The 21,425-nt window shown below is 42.3% G+C and overlaps 1 pseudogene; it reads right to left on the reverse strand.

Annotated features, from left to right (window-relative positions):
* Positions 1–14,143, reverse strand: part of LOC119947879 — a 30,034-nt pseudogene extending 15,891 nt beyond the window's left edge.
* Positions 14,144–21,425: the final 7,282 nt, after the last annotated feature.

The raw sequence follows: 21,425 nt of genomic DNA on the forward strand, positions 1-21,425 counted from the left end.
ACAGAACCTGCATTGTACACAGAACCATCCCACCTCCATCACCACCTCTTGGCAAACACAAACAATTTAGGGATGTTTATGCTGTTTCAAGGACTCCATAGTGGAGAAAATAATAATAATAGTGAAAATAATAATAGCATTTGTTAAGCCCTTACTCTGTGCTAAGAACTGAGGTATCTTTGGTACACAGATGCTGCCCCACATGGGTTCACAATCTAGAGTAACCCCATTTTCCATTCATTCATTCATCCAATCATATTTATTGAGCGCTTTCTGTGGGCAGAGCACTGTACTAAGCGTTTGGAAAGTACAATTCAGCATTACCAGATTTCCAGATGAGGAACCTAAGGACCAGAGAGGTGAAGTGATTTGTCCAAGGGTCACACAGCAGGCCAAGTTTCCACCCAGGTTTCCAGACTCCCAGACCAGTGGTCTTTCTGCTGGACTCTGCTGGCTCTCACTAGGTCTTCCTGGGTGGAATGTTAGAATTGAGGAGGTGTGGTGATGTGACGCCAAAGAAACCATTACTGTCCTCAAACCTATAAACTCCTCAGAACTGTCCTAGAATGAGGAGGTTCCAAAGATTTCCTCTTTAAGGTTGAACTAGAAATGTCCTCAAAATAACATTATATCCTTGGTGTCTGGCATATTCGTTCCAGTCCTGACACTCCCTAGATAAGAACAAAGGCGGGAAAATGAGTTAATAAGAGCCCTTTGAATTTCAAAATGTCAGGTTCAGGTACAGAAAATTATTCAAAGCAAAAATATTTACTTAAATTACTACTTCCAAATATTTCCTTTTAACTACACCAATTAATTGTGCGGTTATTTTGCAATCTGCATGGGCTTTCATATCAATATTTCTCACAAAATGTATTTATCACTGCCCTGTGAGCACAGAATATAGATGAGCCATGAAGTAACTTGACCATAGCTTAGTCAAATGTTGGATGTGTAGCATTTAAACAGCATGTTCTCAAAATATGGAATAGGTTGTCCTTCAGTTTTAATGGAAACTGGTTTCCCAGATGACAAGTCTTTTTTTGGCCAGGGGGAGGGGGAGAATCTATTAAAAATCTGCCAAAATGTAAAACTAAATATTAAATTACTAAAAATAAGCTTTGAAATGTCTTTTGATGAAAATTAAATTGTCTCTGAAAAATGCAACAAAAACTTTGACCAGCTGACTTTCATCTAATATTTCTTTAATGTCTGTATCCCTTCTCCCCTTTCTTCTCTCTCCCCCTACCTTCTGCTTCTCCCCTGTCTCTCTTCTCTAGGAGAGTGGTGTGTGAGGGAGAGCAGGAGGAGAAGTCTAGGATTCCAAGATAGCTGGGAACTAATGTATCTGCAGTGGGGGTATGATTTGCATGAGAGGGGTTTGGTTGATTGATGGATTTGTCTGGGTGTTCTCTCAGTTCCTCTAATCGTTAGTAAGCGGGGTTGAACTGCAACACAAAATGGTGCTGCCTTTCCCTCTCCCCCCCAGTCCTATGATGCAATCTGTTGCCTGGCAGTGACCACAGATCACCCTAGTCCATAGTCCGGTGGACACCCCTGCCTTGGACCGCTGCTGCCTCTGGGGAATTTATTTTTTGCTTTTTTTTTTTAAACAAAAAGCAGAAGAAAAGGTTTCTCATTTTGTTTTCTCTACCCACCCCCAGTCTGGTGAGGAACCACAGGTGCTTTCATGCTTCCCCTGCTCTGGCTGCCACTCTGGAGCCTGGGCTGATGAGTGGGGAGATGGATCTTGGGTGGCATGAACCCTCCTGAGGAGCTGGGACAGAGCTGCTTTGGTTTGTACCGCTTTCCTGCACGGAGGGGAGGGAAAAAGGTTTCCCTGCTCTGGCCGCCACTCCAGAGCCTGGGCTGACAGATCACCCACACCCAGCCCCCCACTGGAGTGGCCTCTCCGTCCCCTGGTCCAGGAATGGAAACCTTGCATGCACATCTCCCTTCACCCACGCAGCTTGGTGACAGTGGCAGCAATAACAGCAGCAGCTCTACGCAACCGGCCAGTAAAGCCCCAGTTGTGGCGGTCCAGGCTGGGATCCCACTTGCCTTGGGGGTCAGCTCTGGGTTCACCCCCCCCACACACACACACACACTTCAGTTTCAGAGGAAACTACATAGTCTTGCATCCCTAGCACTCAAATCCCTTCTTCCTATGGAGCTTCACAGAATGCCCCCGCCCCGCTTACTTGGAAGGTAGGGCAACCTAGTAATTTCAACTTTGAGCCTATCAAATCAGTAGATTATGAATTGCTGGTTGGTCTTATCATCTTGAAGGATTTCACCTGAAAAATAATAATGATGGCATTTATTAAGCACTTACTATGTGCAAAGCACTGTTCTAAGCGCTGGGGAGGTTACACGGTGATGAGGTTGTCCCATGGGGGGCTCAGAGTCTTAATCCCCATTTTACAGATGAGGTAACTGAGGCACAGAGAAGTTAAGTGACTTGCCCAAAGTCACACAGCTGATAATTGGTGGAGCCGGGATTTGAACCCCTGACTTCTGACTCCAAAGCCCGTGCTCTTTCCACTGAGCCACGCTGCTTCATTTCATAGAGCAAACTGCACCAACCCATCATGGAACTGCACTAACGCCTCCACTCAGCAGCTTGATAGGCAAGATGGGATTCCCCAGTTTGAATAGCTTTTTGCTTCAGATGAAAGGGTTCTTGAGCATACATACTACTGACATTTCATTGAAGCATGGCATAGTGGTTACAGCACTGGCCTGGGAGTCAGAATGTTATGGGTTCTAATCCCGGCTCTGCCACTTGTCTGCTGTGTGACCTTGGGCAAGTCGCTTCACTTCTTTTTGACTCAGTTACCTCTTCTGTAAAATGGCGATTGAAACTGTGAGGATAGACTAGGTGATCCCTTGTAGTCCCTATGGTTTTGTGGCCTTACAAATCCCAAAAGGCATCTTTAGAAGTAGATTGTAGCTCTTTGTGGTCTGGATTCTGGAAACATCCTCCCTACCCGCTGCCCCCACCCACCTCCACTTCTCCAGTTAGGATGAACTCTCCCTTTCACTTCTGTTTCTAACCCTCCAGTGACTTCAAACATTATTTCCTTCACCTCATTTTCTAATTTGGAATGTTTAGCATGTGTAGCATAGTCAATAACCGGTCTATGAAGCACTGAGGAAAGGCAGAAACTGTTAAAGTATGATGTTTTGACAGAAGCCTTTTCCTTGTTCTAGTTTGGGCCATGGTAATTGCGGACCAAATGTAAAATTACCATGCCATTTGACTCATAAAATAAAAAATTAAGAAGGGAATAGAGGGAAGAAGCCCTGTAAACTCTGATTTCTGGGGAGGTACTAAGTGCTTACTGCAGTGCTCTGCACACAGTAAGTACTCAGTAAATATCACTGATTGGTCAATTGCTTGCTTGGGCTCTCTTCTGCCCTAGATCAAGCTTTCCCTTCCAGTTTGCAAGTATGCGAGTAGGGAAGTGCAGTGAAGAGGAAATTCGTCTTCACTCTGTGCCTGGGGAATGCACGGTTCTTGGCAAAGAGGTGAGCATCAAGACCAATTTTTCCTAATTAGAAGCAGAAGCTTCATAATTCTGATTAATGATGTAGGGAGATAGTGCTAAATATGGATACTTAAGGATTCTGAGTCCCAATTGATAAGGAACGTCAAAACCAAATGTCTCAGTAAATATGTAAAGTGTAAGTGTCTTACGTTCCAGCACAAGTAAAGTGGAAATGCCTGCTGTACATTATACATGGTTGGTCAAGCATTCCTAACTATCTGTATTTTGCTCAAATTTAGTTTTTATATGATTTATTTGATAATGCTCATGGTGAACTATAGTTATTGTGTTCATTAAACAAGTACTTATTGGAAGAGCAGTACTTACTATATAGCTCCAAAACCAAAATCAGGGTTTCGGGTGTTTTTCGAGCACTGTAAACAAAAGGCAAATTTAAAAATAGCAAAACCGAACAGTAGTTTTACCACCTCCCTCTTTGTACAAAGTGTGGTAAGGAGAGGGGATCTAGAGGAAAAAGAAAGTTCTAGAGAAAAAAAAACATAAAAGGTCTGGGGAGAGATGAACAGAGTGATGTTTATGAAATATGATACAGGCATTAGAAAGAATTATGGATTGGAGGGGGGAAACATTGGAAGTAGGGAGACCAGTGCAGACCTGATGCAGTAATCAAGTTGGGATATGGAGTTAAGGAAGTGAAACCCAGATTGTGGGAGGTTAAAGAGGGAGTTGGAGAAGAGGAAGTGAAGGCAGCAGATGCTTACAACCTATTGGAGGGGTTTGGACATAAATAGGAGTAGGAAGATGGGGCGATAGCTGGATGGTACAGTGTGGTCCATATAAAGTTTTGGTTTTTTTTGAGATAGGGGAAACATGGGCATGTTTAAAGTGAGAGAGGAAGGAGCAATCGGAGAGTGAGGAAGAATGAGTGAAAACATTATTGTATCTGTAGTGTTTATTGGATGCTTACTATGTGCAGAGCACTGTACTCAGCACTTGGGAGAGTACAATACAACAGAATAGAAAACAAATTCCCCACCCATAATGAGCTTACAGTCTACGGGGGAAACAGACATTAATATGAATAAATAAATAATTTCTTATATTTAGTTTAAAGATACGTACATAAGTGCTGTGTAGACTATAAGCTCGTTGTGGGCAGGGACTACATCTGTTTTATTGTTATATTGTACTCTCCCGAGTGCTTAGTACAACAATCTGCTCACGGTAAACACTCAAGAAATATGAATGACTGACTGATTGACTGACTGGGATGAATATCAAATGTTCAAAGCTCATAGATTCAAGTTCATAGACAAGTTCAAGTTCATAGGGAGAGAGAACTGGGGAAAAGAGGGTTTAATCAGGGAAGGCCTCTTGGAGAGGATGTGACCTTAATATAGGTCATGGGTTCTAATCCCAGCTCTGCTACTTGTCTGCTCTGTGACCTAGGGCAAGTCACTTCACTTCCCTGGGCCTTAGTTACCTCATCTGTAAAATAGGGCTTGAGATTGTGAGCCCCATGTAGGACAGGGGATTGTGTTCAACTGGATTTGCTTGATTCTATCCCAGCACTTAGTACAGTGTCTGGCACATAGCAAGTGCTTAACAAATACCATAATTATTATTATTATTAATGATTTGATGAAGGAGAGAATGGTGATCTGGCATATATGGAGGGGAGGGAGTTCCAGGCTAGGGGGAGGATGTGGGAAAGTGGTCAGAGGTGAGATAGTCAAGATAGGGCCATAGTGAGTAAGCTGGCAGTAAGAGGAGCAGAGTGTGCAGGCTGGGCTGTAGTAGGAGATTAGTGAGGTAAAGTAGGATGGAGCAAGCTGGTTGAGTGCTTTAAAACTGATGGTAGGGCGTTTCTGTTTGATGCGGAGGTAGATGGGCAGCCATTGGAGGTTCTTGAGGAATGGAGAGAGATAGACTGAATGCTTTTATTGTTACATGATCTATGCAGGAGAGTGAAGTAAGGATTGGAGTGGGGAAAGACAGGAGGCTGTGGAATCATCAAGGAGGAAGATAATAATAATAATGATAATAATGGCATTTATTAAGCGCTTACTATGTGCAAAGCACTATTCTAAGCGCTGGGGAGGTTACAAGGTGATCAAGTTGTCCCATGGGGGGCTCACAGTCTTAATCCCTCATTTTAGAGATGAGGTAACTGAGGCAAAGAGAAGTTAAGTGAATTGCCCAAAGTCACACAGCTGACAGTTGGCAAAGCCGGGATTTGAACCCACATTAGAACCCGCAGTAGTCAGGGCAGAGAAGCAGCATGGCTCAGTGGAAAGAGCACGGGCTTTGGAGTCAGAGGTCATGGGCTCAAATCCAGGCTCCGCCATTGTCAGCTGTGTGACTTTGGGCAAGTCACTTCACTTCTCTGTGCCTCAGTTACCTCATCTGTAAAATGGGGGATTAAGATCGTGAGCCCCCCGTGGGGCAACCTGCACTAAGCACTAAAAAATGCCATTATTATTATTATTATTATTATTAGGAAAAGTGCATAAAAACAACATAATAGCAGTTTGGATGGAGAGACAAGTGTGGATTTTAGCAATGTTGTGAAGGTAGAATCGATAGGATTTGGTGACAGATTGGATATATGGGTGGAAGGAGAGAGATGAATTGAGGACAATGCCAAGGTTACAGGCTTGTGAGATAAGAATATTGGTGTTGTCTACAGTGATGGGTAAGACAGTTGGGGCGGGCAGTGTTTCAGTGGGAAGAGGAGTTCAGTTTTAAACATGTTTCATTTGAGGTGTTGGCAGGATATCCATGTAGCTATGTCTTGAAGGCAGGAGGAAATGCATGATTGCAGGGAAGGAGCAAGGTCAGGGCTGGAGATATAGATTTGGGAATCATCTGCATAGAGATGGTAATTGAAGCTATGGGAGCAAATGAGTTCTCAAGGGAGTGGTTGTAGAGGGAGAATAAAAGGGGACCTAGAAATGAGCCTTGAGGGACTTCTACTCTCAGAGGGTGGGAAGCAGAGGAGAAGCCAGCAAAAGATACTGAGAAGGAGCAGAAAGATAGGAGAACAAGAGTGGATGGTGTCAGTGAATCCAAGGTTGGGTAAAGTTTCAAGGAGGGGGGTTGGTCTACAGTGACAAAGGCAGCTGACAGATCTAGGAGGATTACGATGGAGTAGAGGCAGTTAGATTTGGCGAGAAGAAGGCCATTGGTTACCTTAGGGAGGGCTCTTTCTGTGGAGTGAAGGTGGTGGAAGCCAGATTGGAAGGGATTTAGGAGAGAATTGGAGGATAGGAAGTGGAAACAGCAGGCGCAAACACTCTCTCAAGATTATTATAATAATAATAATTGTGGTATTTGTTAAGCACTTACTGTGTGCCAAGCACTGTTCTAAGCACTGAGGTAGATACAAGGTAATCAGGTTGGACACAGTCCCTGTCCCACGTGGGGCTCACAGTCTTAATCCCCATTTTACAGATTCATTCATTCATTCAATCGTATTTATTGTGCAGAGCACTGTACTAAGCGCTTGGGAAGTACAAGTTGGCAACATATAGAGATGGTCCCTACCCAACAGTGGGCTCACAGTCTAGAAGGGGGAGACAGAGAACAAAACAAAACATATTAACAAAATAAAATAAATAGAATAAATATTTACAAATAAAATAAATAAATAGAGTAATAAAAACGTACAAAGATATATACATGTGCTGTGGGGAGGGGAAGGAGGTAAGGCGATGGGGAGGGGGAGGAGGGGAAGAGGAAGGAGGGGGTTTAGTCTGGGAAGGCCTCCTGGAGGAGGTGAGCTCTCAGTAGGGCTTTGAAGGGAGGAAGAGAGCTAGCTTGGCGGATGTGCGGAGGGAGGGCATTCCAGGTCAGGGGGATGACGTGGGCCGAGGTCAATGGCGGGACAGGCGAGAACGAGGCACGGTGAGGACATTAGCGGCAGAGGAGCGGAGGGTGCGGGCTGGGTGTCACGTTCCCCTGGCTGCAGATCCTGTAGTCTTAGTACATGGCGCTGGGGCAGCAGCAGGGTCTGGAAGGGCCACACGGCCCAGTAGGGCACCAACATGAGCCAGTCCTCATTGGCTAGCACAGGCCACTTCTTCCTCTGGGCCTCCTGGCGCCCATATGCCAGCAGCAGCGGCTCTCCGTGACGACTCAGGTATTCCCACTGGTTCTTGTCCTCCCGCCGGGGCACATCCGGCAGGAAGCTACTGGCCCACACCTGGCAGTGAGGATGGGGGTTCGAACAGCCCATCATGGCCCCTTTGTTCTCAAAGATCTGAACCCAGGGATACTCAGCGCCCAGGTCCCCCGCCACCTTGGCTCATGTGTCGATGACAGTCCGAATCTCGGGGATGGACATGAGGGGCAGAGAGATGTCTGACCACGGGTGGAAACACAGGACCTTACAGGGCTGGGGTATCAGGTTGCAGGGCAGGGAAGTCATTGTCAAAGAGGAGGTATCTGAGGCACAGAGAAGTTAAGTGACTTGCCCAAGGTCACACAGCAGACATGTGGTAGAGCCGGGATTAGAACCTACATCCTCTGACTCCCAATTCTGTGCTCTTTTCACTAGTCCACACTGCTTCCTTCAGAGAGAAGTATGGAGAGAAATGTTAGGAGGGCGATGGGGTGATAACTGGAAGGAGCTGTGGGGTGAAGGGAGTTTTTTTTTAGGATATAGGATACATAATCATGGTATGAAGATGTGGGGTCTGAGACACAGGTGTAAAGGTAGAACTATAGCAGGCGAAGATGAGTTTGAGATAAATGAGGTTAGCTTGTAGTCTGGATTTCTGCCAGCAGCACTCCACAGCACAAGCACATGAGTAGAGGCAGTGTACTGTGGAGGTGATTCAGGGCTGCAGGTTGGTGGTACAAGATGGACAGGGGGACAGGGGTGCAGGGGAGCTGAGTTCAATTGAGAGTGTGAAATTGAGGATGTGGATGTTTTCACCGAGAGAGGGGAATTTGAGTAAGGAGTCCAAATGAGGCATGATGGCCTGGGTTACGCAGAAAGGGCCAGGAAATTGGAGGAGAGGACATATTAGTTTTGGAGGGGGGAGTGTGGGAGAGAAGGCAAATTAGGAAGTTGTGGCCTGAGAGCGGGATTTCAGAGTTGGTGAGGTTAGAGATAGACACTCATTCAACTCCCCACTACATCCCAGTTTGCATGTTTCTTTCCTTTTAAGCCACCTGACTGTACCTCATTCTCACTTCTCTCACTGCGGACCTCTTGCTCACACCCCTCTTTTGTCTGGAACTCCCCTTTTACATCCAGCAGACCACTGCTTTCTCCCTATATTTAAACCTCTTCTGAAATCACATTTCCCCCAGGAGACTTTTCCTGTCTCGTCTCCCCATTCCCCTCAGCTGCCACTCTGGCATTTCTGCATTATCTAAGAACATGAGTACTACCCTCCCACTCCCTCTGCAACACTACTTACGCATGTGTCTTCATACTGTGTCGCTTCCTTCCATATGGAATTTATTTTAGGGTCTTTCCCCACAACTAGATTGTAAGCTTCTAAAGGTCAGGAATTGTGTCAATGAAATCTATTTTACTCCCCCAAGGTCTTAGTATAGTGTTATGCATGAGTATTTGTTCAGCAAATACTATTCATTGATTAATTTGTTTAAAAGGTCATTGTTTTATTTTTCTCTTTCCCCTATTCATTGCAGTCTCTACCTCTCTTATTATATGCCTGTTCTGTCTGTCTCTCTGTCTCTGTCTCTCTCTCTCTCCCCTGCCCTCACCCCCCAGCTCTGGACTTCTGTTCCTTCCTTCAGTGAATTCATTCATTCATTCATTCATTCAATCATATTTATTGAGCACTTACTGTGGGCAGAACACTGTACAAAGTGCTTAGGAAGTACAAGCTGGCAACATAATCCACCTCCTCCTGTTCTAGCTACTGTGCATAAATAGATATCAGTTAGAGAAGAAAAGTGAACAGATAGAAGCAGAGGTAACAGTCCAGGAGACAAAGCAATAGATTCAGAGACCTGAGTATAAAGTCACAATAGAATAATTCATTTCATTTTCTATCCCAAAGCATAAGATTTTAGGAGGGGTCGTCTCAAATCCTGGGTCACTGTGGTCTCTGAGTAAGATGGCATATTAGAAATTGTAAAATCATGTGTCAAGAAACAGAGAACATTCCCTAAGTGGCCCTACAGAGTGCTGAAACTTGAAGAAACATGTGGAAAGGAATTTGAGATGGTGAAGGTACTAGCACTTAGTACAGTGCTCCGCACACAGTAAGTGCCCAATAAATACCATTTTCCAAATTAGCAAGCAACTCTGGGTGAATTCAAAGGACCTTACAAATATTAGCTTGTTGTTGCAAGTTCTCATATATCACTATACAGTTTCTTTCAGGTCAAATATAATTACTCCTAATATACAGATAGGAAAACTAGAGGAACAAAGCATTTAAGGAGAGATTGTATTAAGAATTAACAGCCAAGGAAACTATAGAATAGTACCATGCAGAGTAATAATCATCAGTCGCCTTCTTTAATCAAAGGCTAAGCTCCATGGCTATTAAATTCATTTAAAAAATACAAATTTAGAGTCGAGTGAGTTCCTACAAATTTGACATTCCAGTTATCTACCTTGTTTTTAATTGAATCTTTCAACCCACTTTCAAGGGGGAAAAGGAAATCATATTTTTACTAAAATAGCATATTATTTTCAGACCACATAAAGCATAAATTAGGCATGTGTTCAATTAAAAGTCATGTGTGCATATTTTCTATCCTAATTTTAATTGAAGAAGTCAGGTGTAATTGGAAAAAATTTGTTTCATACATGATTTTTGAATTGCTTTAAGAGCTGTTCTTTCTATCCCTAAATAGGTATTTCATATTTTAACATTATTAAGAAATGAGTTCGACCAAGTTGACAGTCCCCTGAACCAAACATTGAATTGTTTTTTCTTCTGATGGAATCAATGGATTATTGCTAGAAAAACAGACCCAAATTCAGATACTTATACACTAAAATGGTTTTATCATTGGAAAAGCTGTATCTACACATGAATAATGGCATCAAGACCTGGGCTCTTTATCCAGGCAATTGAGTTTTTTAAGCCTATATTTGAATATAAATGTCAGGTGCAGCCAATGAAGAGTAAGATTTCTTTCTAAAATTGATCTGACTGCTTTGAATGCCATGAGAGAGGAGAACATAAGTAAATATAAATAAATTAATAGTACAATCAGTCATAAGCTACACTTGCCTTTTATAAATCATTCAAAGTCTGAAGACCAACTCAGAAAATCATTTTGTCAGACTGTCATTATGTGTCCTTAATGTGCATATAGTTATAACTTGTAACATGGCTAGTACCCTATAATTAAGTAAAATAACTGAGGGAAGGAATTTAGGCAAGTGTACTTTTTTGTGAAATATTTTCTGTGATTTCATTACCATATGCTCAACATCCACAAGCCTATAGATTTAGAATTTTTTTAAGAATTCTATATTATATTATATTATATATTGTATATATCATACAAGAAATTGAAATATAATCTCATCTGTCAATCAGTAGTATTCATTGTACCCCTAGTCCCAGCAGAGCAAAGCACTTGGACAAGTACAATAGAATAAAAGACACGATTCCTGCCCTCAAAGACCATTATTTTCACATAATTCACAGTAGAAGTGTGTTTAAACTATATGAAATATCTCAGACAGTAGGTGAAATTACAAAATGAGAAATCTCAATCATTATAGTTTGGGCCTGAATTTTCCTATAACAGAAAGGGCAAATAATGTATCTAGCCAATGTTTCAATTATTGCAAGTTATATTTTACTGCTGTACTTATTTCATATAGTAAGCTTTGTTATGAGGAGACACTACCTCCATAGTTCTCAGCTCTGGTTATAATTCCAAAATGCTGTACTCATTAAGGCTGAGTTGACAGAAGGCAAACCAATCCACACATAACATTCACTTCACTCAGTCCAAAAGTGACATGATGATAATCAGAAGACTTTTTGTTTGGAAAATAGAAACATTTGGTAAATTCAGTTGAGTGGAACTCTGTTTCTGCAATAGCTTCTTTAAGTCCATTTATAAGAGATTGCCACCCTATCTTCTCCACATTTCCTCCCCCAAGTTACTTATCTTCATACCTGGAATCTTTGCTGATAAAATTATCAAGCTGTTCATTCATTCAGTGGTATTTATTAGGCATCTACTCTGTACTAAGCTCTGGGGAAAGGTATAAGAGGATGATGATAATTATGTCATTTGTTATGCACTTACTATGTGCCAGGCACTGTACCAAGTGCTGGGGTGGGAACAAGCAAATCGGGTTGGACACAGTCCCTGACCCACGTGGGGCTCACAATTTCAATCTCCATTTGTCAGATGGGGTAACTGAGGCACAGAGAACTGAAGTGACTTACCCAAGATCACACAGCAGACAAGTTAAGGAGCCAGGATTAGAACCCATGACCATCTGACTCCCAGGCCTGTGCTCTATCCACTATGCCATGCTGCTTCTCTGACAATGTAGCTATGGTCACTGGCCTGCAGGGAGCTCACAATCTCAGAAAAAAATGGAGAGGGGAGGTTGGTGATGGACTCCCAGGAAAAGATTGAAATGATAAAAACAAAAAAAAATTAGAAAACAAAGAGCACATTAAAAACAGTAAGAGCACCAGTCCATTACAGCAAGAGGAGCAGTTTTGAGTTCCCCACACTCTAGGAGGCCAGTCCAGAGTCTAACAACCGTTAACAGCAATCAATCAGTGGTAATTTTTTGTGCATTTATTTCATTCAAAGCACTGTTCTAAGCAGTTCAGAGAGTGCTGTATAGTAGGAAGATATGATCCCGTCCCTCAAGGATTTTACACTCTAGTGAGAGAGAGAGATATTTTAAAAAATTACATGTAGTAGGAACAACAAAATATAACAATATGCACGCATGTGTTGTGTGGGTGAAGGTGTGATGAGTATCAAAGTGTTTGTGGGGAATGGACTTAAGTGAGTAGCTGATCCAGGACAGATGAGAGGTTAGTCCAGGAAGGCTTCTTGGAGGAGATGATATTTTAATAGGACTTTGATGATGGGGAGAATGGTGGTCTGCCAAATATGAAGTGGGAGGGAGTTCCAGACTGGAGAGAGGGTGTGAATAAGGGCTAGACCACAAGCTCCTTGTGGGCAGGGAATGTATCTTCCAACTCTGTTATATTTAACTCTCCCAAGCACTAAGTACAATGCTCCACACAGAGTAAGTGCTCAAATAATTACAATTGATTGATTGAGAGGGTCGAGGTTGAATAAGTAAGTTGGCATTAGGGGAGTGAGGTTTGCTGGCTGGATTGTAGTGGAAGAGGAGTGAGCTTGGGTAGGAGAGGGAGAGTTGATTGCCTTAAAGCCGATGGCAAACCATAGTTGCTTGATACGGAGATAGATGGACAACCATTGGAGGTTTCTGAGGAGCAAGAGGTATGTGTAGAGTGATTATTTTAGAAAAAATAAACGATCCTGGCAACAGAGTGCAGTATGAACTGGAGTGGAGAAAGGCTGATAGCGGGGAGGTCAGCGAGGAGGCTGATGCAATAGTTGAGATGGGATTTGACAAGTCTCTGAACCAGCGTGGTACAGCATGGACAACAACAACCTTCTAAACATTCTAATTGTTCTAACTGTCAGTGAGGTATGCTACTACTCTAGCTGCTTCTTACCATACCCTAAACTGTAAGCTTGTTGTGAGCAGGGAATGTGTCTGTGTTGTACTCTCCCAAGCACTTAGTACAGTACACTGCATGTTGTAAGTGCTCAGTAAATATGATTGAATGAATGAATGAGAATACTCCAGTGGGACAAAGTGAGATGCCAGGATGGCTCTTTCCCAAGCTCCTTGTGGGCAGGGAATGTCTCTGTTTATTGTTACATTGTATTCTCCCAAGCATTTAGTACAGTGCTGTGCACATAGTAAGTGCTCAGTAAATACAATTGACTGACAGATTGACTGTGCTCCAATCAAACAGGAGCCACCAAGGCCATTTGTCATCGCTTCAGCTAGTTTCCCTGGTGCAGACTGTTTCATAACTTCAGTTTTCTTCCAGCATAATGCCAGCCCATATCAAGGCTTAATTTATTTAGGAACTCATTGGAATGAAGTTCCTATTCCTCTGAATTAGGCAGCAAGATCACCAACAAAATAGTATGTGTTAAAAGCCTTTTGAAAGACATTTGGCAGGAGAATTGAAGGAAAGGAAGCAGAAGCCCAAAGCTCCCTCCAGAAGTTAGCTATTGGGACATTCTGGGAGGAAATGTGCTCCTCTGCCAATAGTGGGAAAACCCCAGGCCTTTGGGGGGTGGGAGGGGGCAGATTTCTCCTCAGGGAGAGACTGGAGAAGACGTTTATTTTTAACTTCCTATACTGTGTACTTCAGATCAGCTTGTGGTTGGTACTATGCCATAAGAAGAGTTCCACATGGCAATGTATTTCTCTCTGTTTCAGGCATACCTGGGATAACAAGGAGGCTAGGGTGAACTGATTTGGAGTGATTTTTCATTCTGAACCCTTTTCCAGTCACTTCCCTAAGCAAAACCTTTAGGTAGCCCTGCGACTGAACACTGGGTGACTGGTTTCTGGTAATAAAAGCAATCACATTTGGCATTGTTTAACACTCAGTAACTCATTATTATTATGGTGTTTGATAAGTGCTTATTATGTGTCAAGCACTGTTCTAAGCTCTGGCGTAGATATATGTTAATCAGGTCAGACACAGTCCCTGTCCTAAATGGGGCTCACATTCTAAATAACAGGGAGAAAATCCCTATTTTACAGATGAGAAAACTGAGGCATAGAGAAGTTAAGTGACTTGCCCAAGGTCACACAGCAAACAAGTAGCAGAGCCAAGAACCCAGAACCCAGGTCCTCTGAGTCCCGGGCCCATCAGCCAGTGAGTCAGTCAATCGTATTTACTGAGAAGCACTTATTGTGTTCAGAGCACTGTACTAAGTGCTTGGGAGAGTACTGTAAAATAGACATATTCCCTGCCCACAATGAGCTTACAGCCTAGAAGGGGAGAAAGACATTAATATAAATAAATAAATTTCCACTAGGCCATGCTGCTCCTCAAACAACATCTTGTAAACTCCAGCTTGTATATTTTTCCATTGTTATTCTTGTACTTCCCAAGCGCTTAGTACAGTGCTCTGCACACAGTAAGCGCTCAATAAATATGATTGATTGATTGATTGATTTCCACCTTGTAATATTGATTAAATTTCAACTTTGGTCCGTTTGGGAATCTGGCTTGGTCGCTAATACTGCAGGCTTCATAGAGCTATCAGCTGCATCCTGGTTGGAGTTTTATAATTGCACATCTTCTCTGAATCATTCTGAACATAGAATGGTCAGTAGTTTGGAAGCAGCATGGACTAGTGGAAAGAGCATGGGTTTGGGAGGTAGAGGACCTGAGTTCTAATCCCCGTTCTGCCACGTTTCTGCTGTGTGACCTTAGGCAAGTCACTTAGCTTCTCTGAGCCTTAGTTACCTCATCGGTAAAATGGGGATTAAATTCTACTCTCTCCTACTTAGACTGTGAGCCCCATGTGGGACAGAGACTGTCCAAACTGATTAACTTGTACCTACCCCGGCTCTTAGAACACTTCTTAGGACATAGTAAGCATTTAACAAGTACCATAATTATTATTAAGTATTAGTTTTAATCATAGTACAGTGTATACAGCTAGACAGCCCCTATCTCAGTCTCTGGAAGCATTAGTTTCTGCATCTAACACTTTATTAATGGGGAAGATGCAAAACACATTAAGTGCTCAATGAATGGTCAATTTTTGGTGTTAACAAGTAAATTGTTTTTGTGAGGAACTGCCATAAATCTACTATGTCTAGTGCACTGGAATACTATTTAATGAAGTTTGCACACATTTCACTGATGTGTTCTCTAGAGACTGAAGAAGTTAATGCACCTCCCAAATGCCAGGATGTCTTCAATTAATTTCCACTCAAGCTCCCGTCCAGTATTTTCAAGGTAAACTACTTAAAAGAAGTGCTTCTTACCCTTTCCTACACTATGAAACCCATTTGTTTAAGCCTGCCAAGGGGAAACCTCACCTTCACGTTCAGAAGCCATTGTTAAATCATTCCGGATGGGTTCACATACCACAAGTACTCTGAAATATAATGACAAAGCTTCTGGTTCAGGATGGAATAGACATCTCTTCCAAAAGCAGGTGAATTAAGACAATTTCCATAAAAAATTTTTATCAGTCAGTATATTTTTGAGCATTTGTTCCACTCACTGTTGAACCACTTTGACCAAAACTGCTGCCTCTTCATAGTTGCTTTAATGGTAGCTAGCCCCAAAATGAGAAAATAAAACTCAGTTGGCCAAAACCTTTTGAAAACAATCTTATTAAGTTTTTCTGTTTAAGATAACAGAATTCTCTGAGTTAATGGTGTTTGCATGCTTGAGGAATGAAATAGATTGGAAATTGAAAATGTGATTTGTGTTAAATATTAGTGGAGAAAACAAATCTATCTAAGTATTGATTGCACTTGCAGGGAATGATATAGCGCAAGTGTGTGTGTGGGTGTTGGTATGTGTGCATTTTCCTGTCCACTAAGAAACAGGGCCATCGTTCATTTAGGGAAATGTTAATACATAAACTGATGAGTTTGATTTACCCCTGTTTTGAATGGTGTGTGAATTCCATTTCATCACACAGGTGCTGTTGACTATACAGCCTTCCCATTTCAACAGCTTCTGCCATAGGAAGTGATGTTCAAAATGGTACCGACTTGTACTTCCCAAGCACTTAGTACAGTGCTCTGCACACAGTAACTGCTCAATAAATACGATTGAATAAATGAATGAATGGTACAAAAACAATGAATGCATTTCTCCCTACCATTGTTTATCCTAGTTTCATTTTTTATGGGTTCAAGGCATCAAAAATCCTGTGTGCCTGTGTTTGGTGTTTTTAAAGTGAGTTTTCTATACTCTTCAGATTTCAGGAAGTGTTGGTGAGCCAAAGGCAAACCCAAAGGCTTTAAAGCAGAGCCAAGGGAAATAGTGAAGTACCAACTTTCACAGGTTCCTTTTTCTCTAATGAAAGCAGTTCACTCTTTTCTCATATTTAAGGTGAACTTTATAGTGAGAATTAGGTTATTTTTCATCATACAACAAATCCTCTCTGTTTTTTCAGAAGAATCTGTTGGTTATTTTTTGATCTTAAAATTCCCTTTAGAAAGATAAATAAAAATGTGAGTGATAATTTGACTATTATCTCCTCCAAAAGAATTCAGGCAAACTTGGGGAAAAAATAGCTTGCCCCATTCAAAGTATAACTGCACTGTTCCTTCCATATGTCTAATTCAGCAGGCTCAGGCAGGCATAGGCAGGCATGGTCCAAATCCCAAAGAACAGCACTCCCAGAAAACAGCCCAATCATCTTGTCGGCCTGTTTCCTTGGCTGACAGGGAAGAGGAATTGAACAAAAGTGATTAGCTCATCAATAGCAGTGAGGCCTAAAAATGATGTGTCATAAAGATGGCTGCCTTGTAAAAGATTAAATCCATTTGGGGAATGCATTTCTAGTGCTAATATGAACATTAAAAATAGTTTTAGCCCCATAGCCATGATTCACCCCTTCAGAAATCCCTGAACCATACTTGGGTTAACTTTGACTCTCACCCTGAGACTAAGGCACTTAGTGTTCTCATTGCTTTGCATGCAGTTTGGGTATCTATATTTGCCTTGTCTTCAAAGATAATGAGATTGCTACTGAAATTTTGGAGATTCTCATGAGAGGCAATAGATCATTTGTATTTATTGAGTGCTCTCTGTGCATAAAGCACTGTACTAAGCTCTTGGGAGAGTACCTTTAGACTGTAATAATAATAGTAATAATGATGGTATTTGCTAAGCACTTACTATGTGCAAAACACTGTTCTAAGCACTGGGGGATACAAGGTGATCAGGTTGTCCCACGTGGGGCTCACAATCTTAATACCCATTTTACAGATGAGGTAGCTGAGGCACAGAGAAGTTGTGACTTGCCCAAAGTCACACAGCTGACAAGTGGCAGAGTCGGGATTAGAACCCATGACCTCTGACTTCCAAGCCCACACTCTTTCCAATGAGCCACGCTGCTTAAAGCTAGCCCGTTCTGAGCAGAGAATGTTTCTGCTAATTCTGTTGTATTGTACTCTTCCAAGCACTTAGTATGGTGCTCTGCACATAGTAAGCCCTCAATAAATACCATCCATTGATACAATATAACAGAGTTGGTAGACATGTTCCTTGCCCACAAGGAGCTTAACGGACACAAAGTGATTTAACTGAGAAGGTTTCAGAATAGTTGTGAAATAAAATGCCATTTTCCAAGTGAGAATCTACATGGTAAACAACTAGTGTAGAGTGATGGTCTCTGGTGCCTAGAATCCAGACAAAGCTTTGAGTTGTTCTTATGTCTTGCTAGGAGTCTTAACAATCATGTCTTCATCACTAGTTATTTGCAGGGATTCTTTTGATAGCAAGAAAAATCAAACAATGCAGAAAATCAATCTCTATACTTGAAGTCTGCCCCAATGACAACATGGGGCTATTAGTCTTTGCTGGGGAAAATGAAGTGAACTTCCTAAATGTAACTATGAGGCACTGAATTTTCTTCAAATACAGGTAGTTCATCACTTGGTAGAAGAGCCCATATTCTGTTAATTCATTACTTATTCAGTAAGATTTCATTTATCATGTTTAAAAGCTTAACTTTTTAATACCTTAATGGGTTTTTTCTCATATATTATAGATTCTGAGTGCTGCAACTTTTTGTAAGAAATGTAATGAGGGAATAATAGTGTACTAGAATAGTTTCAAGAGGAGTGGCTATAAAATCAATTCTAAAAGAAGAAATGCAGACAGTTGATGTGTTACAAGAGGTTTGACATACCTTTACCTAGGAGAATGGAATGTGGATTCATTAGCCTGTCATTATTGAAGACCACTTCTTCTGCTTCTGCTTGAGCTAATTGAAATTAACTTGGTCTCATCCACATGATGCTCAAAAGAAGTCTTATGTCCTGGTTTTCCATGCAATGAATTACAATTCAGTAGGATTGGAAATCAACTTAAAACCAGATTTGCAAATGGGCCCTGGGCAATAGCAGAAAAGGCTGGACTGTGGACACTAAAGTTCAAGGGCTTGATTGCTACTGCTGTGGTCACCTCCTTTCTGGATTTACCACTATCACATCAATTCATGATTGACTGGCACCTTAACAAAACTTCTGTCCCCTCCCTTCTTCCCTCCCTAACAGCCATCTTCAACTCTTTGCTCTCCAATGGCTTCTTCCCACTTTTTTTCAAACATGACCTTATCTCCCCTATGCTAAAAAAAACCCTCTCTTGACCCCATGGCTCCTTCTAGTTATCACTCCATATCCGTCATACCATTCCTCTCCAAACTCCTTGAGCAAATTTTCTACGTCTGCTGTCTCAAATTCCTCTCTTCCAATTCTCTCCTTGACTCCCTCTAATCTAGCTTCCATCCCTTTCATGCCACAGAAACCTCCCTCTCAAAGATCACCAATTATCTCCTTCTCACCAAATCCATTGGCCTCTACTCCATCCTAATCCTCCTCCACCTCTCAGCTGCCTTAGACACCGTGGACCACCCCCTTCTCCTGGAAACATTATCCAACCTTAGCTTCACTGACTCCTGCCTCTCTTGGTTCTCCTCTTATCTCTCTGGACATTCATTCTCTCCTTCGTGGGCTCCTCCTCTGCCTCCCATCCCCTACTGTAAGAGTCCCTCAAGGTTCAGTTTTGGGTCCCCTTTGATTCTCCACCTACATTCACTCCCTTGGAGAACTCATTAGCTTCCATGGCTTCAACTACCACATCTATTTGGATGATACCCAAATGTACATCTCCAGCCCTGATCTCTCTTCCTCTCTGCAATCTCGCATTCCCTCCTGTCTTTAAGACCTCTTTACTTGGAAGTCCTCCTGTCACCACAAGCTTCACATGTCCAAAACAGAACTCCTTGTCTTCCCACCCAAACCCTGTCCTCCCCGTGACTTTCCCATCTCTGTAGATGGCACCATCATCCTTTCTGTCTCACAAGCCTGTAACCTTGGCATTATCCTTGATTCCTCTCTCTCATTCAACCCACATATGCAATGCATCACTAAATCCTCTCAGTCCCACCTTCACAATATAGCTAAAATCCTCCCTTTCCTCTCCATCATAAACTGCTGTTTATGCAATCACTCATCCTATCCCTCCTGGATTACTGCATCAGCCTCCTTGCTGGCTTCCCAGCCTCCTGTCTCTCCCCACTACAGTCCATATTCACTCTGCTGCCTGGATCATTTTTCTACAAAATGTTCAGGACACGTCACTCCACTTTCCAAAAAACTCCAGTTGTTGCCTATCCACCTCTGCATCAAGCAAGAACTCCTCAGAATTGGCTTTAAAGCACTCCATCACCTTGCCCTCTCCTACCTCACCTTGCTACTGTCCTACTAGAACCCAGCCCATGCACATTGCTCCTCTAATGCTACCCTTCTCACTGTGCCTCGATCTCACCTATCTCACTGCTGACCCCTTGCCCATGCCCTGCTTCTGGCCTGCAATGCCCTCCCTCCTCAAAATCCGACAGTTACCTCCCCACCCCCAAAGTCTTATTGAAAGCACATCTCCTCGAGGAGGCCTTCCCTGATTAAGTCTCCCCTTTTGTCTTCTCCCACTCCTTTCCACATCATCCTGGCTTGCTCCCTTTGTTCTTCCCCAATCCCAGCCTCACAGCACTGATGTACGTATCTGTAATTTTTTTTATATTAATGTGTGTCTCCCCGCCTCTAGACTGTAAGCTCGAGTGGGCAGGGTATGTGTCTGTTTTTGTTGTATTGTACTCTCCCAAGCACTTAGTACAGTGCTCTACACACAGTAAGCACTCAATAAATATGATTGAATGAATGAATGAAATACAAAGAAAAAACCAATAAAAAGCAGTAGGATCATCTCTTTCTTATAATATAGTGTTTGTTTTTTTCTTATGGTATTTGTTAAGTGCTTACTATGTGCCAGGCACTGTTCTAAGTGCTGGGATAGTTACAAGGTAGGTTGGACACATTCCATATCCCACATGGGGCTCACAGTCTTAATACCCATTTTACAGGTGAAGTAACTGAAGAATGGAGAAGTGAACTGATTTGCCCAAGGTCACACAGCAGACAAGTGGTAGAGCCAAGATTAGAACCCAGGTTCTTCTGACTCCCAGGCCTGTGCTCTATCCAACAGGCCACACTGCTTCTCTGTTGTTCTCTAACACTCCTTTTGAGGTATTGCTGAACAATACTGCTAATAATAATAATAACAATAATAATAATAATAATAATAATAATAATAATAATGACATTTATTAAGCACTTACTATGTGCAAAGCACTGTTCTAAGCACTAGAAATATTATGCTTCCTTTTCTTGAACTGCTGAGGAACAGTGAGGGAAAGTGACTTGCCCAAAGCCCTACAAACATTTTGTCAACAAGGGGTGAACTACTTTGTAAGGCAGAAAAAGAATCCGATTATATTGGATCCTGGATCTCTTCCACCTCTTACCCATTCATGGTATATTTTTTAGCCCAACATGCCATGGCCTAGCCACAGGGGTTGTCACTCACAATACAGCCTGGTAGTAGTGGTGATGGTGGTGGTAGTAGTGGCTTGTGGGGGGTGATAAGCACCTTGTGGACAGGGAACATTTCTACTAGCTCTGTTGTACTCTCCCAAGTACTTAGTACAGTGCTCTGCACACAGTAGGCACTCAATAAATACCATCGATTGATGGATTGATAGTAGTAGTAGTAATAATTATAGTGAACATATTTATTGAGGGCCCACTGGGTGCAACTTACACTAACCAGCAAT

This window comes from Tachyglossus aculeatus, chromosome X4, assembly GCF_015852505.1.
Source record: "Tachyglossus aculeatus isolate mTacAcu1 chromosome X4, mTacAcu1.pri, whole genome shotgun sequence".
NCBI classification, from domain to species: Eukaryota; Metazoa; Chordata; class Mammalia; order Monotremata; family Tachyglossidae; genus Tachyglossus; species Tachyglossus aculeatus.